Source organism: Oryx dammah, unplaced genomic scaffold, assembly GCF_014754425.2.
Source record: "Oryx dammah isolate SB20612 unplaced genomic scaffold, SCBI_Odam_1.1 HiC_scaffold_10, whole genome shotgun sequence".
In the NCBI taxonomy this organism is placed as follows: domain Eukaryota; kingdom Metazoa; phylum Chordata; class Mammalia; order Artiodactyla; family Bovidae; genus Oryx; species Oryx dammah.
This window is the reverse complement of record NW_024070194.1, coordinates 38,305,095-38,305,951: the sequence shown is the minus strand read 5'-3', so window position 1 is coordinate 38,305,951 and position 857 is coordinate 38,305,095.

Below are 857 nucleotides of genomic sequence, written 5' to 3'. Positions count from 1 at the left end.
CTCTTCCTCATTCCGCCTTCCCGAGTCTATGGAAAATTACATTAGAAGTGTGGGGGAGGGGGAAGACACATTTCCGAGATGGAAAAACAACACATTTCCGAGGATGTGGCTTTGGGTGGTTCTCAACCCCGAGTCTTTCTTTCCTTTCAAACGCCTGCCTGCTTGTTTCCTGTGGTCATTCAGTCCAGCTAAGAAAACCAGAGGCCACAGAAATAGGTGAATAAATAAAGACAACTCAGTGTGTCCATGTTTGTATGGCTATTGCTTTTATGTTCCATTTTCCCCTTCTTGCAGGTGATTTCTCTGATGGAACTGTTCTCCTAGCCGTCTATGATGGTTTATTCCAGATGGAATAAATGTGCCCAGAAACGTGCCAGATGGAATAAATGTGCCCAGAAACGTGCCAGATGGAATAAATGTGCCCAGATGGAATAAATGCGCCCAGAAACGTGCTCAAACACTGTTCTTGAAGTTTCTGTGAAACTGTTTATGGGTGAGGGTAATGTTGAAATGGCACCCCACTCCAGTACTCTTGCCTGGAAAATCCCATGGACGGAGGAGCCTGGAGGGCCGCAGTCCATGGGGTCGCTAAGAGTCAGACACGACTGAGCGACTTCACTTTCACTTTTCACTTTCATGCATTGGGGAAGGAAATGGCCACCCACTCCAGTGTTCTTGCCTGGAGAATCCCAGGGTGGGGGGAGCCTCGTGGGCTGCCGTCTATGGGGTCGCACAGAGTTGGACATGACTGAAGCGACTTAGCAGCAGCAATGTGGAAATGGTCAGACCCTGAGTAAAGCAGGTCCCACCCCCCAAATGTGGTGGGCTTCGTCCAATCAGTTGAAGGCCTGGATAGA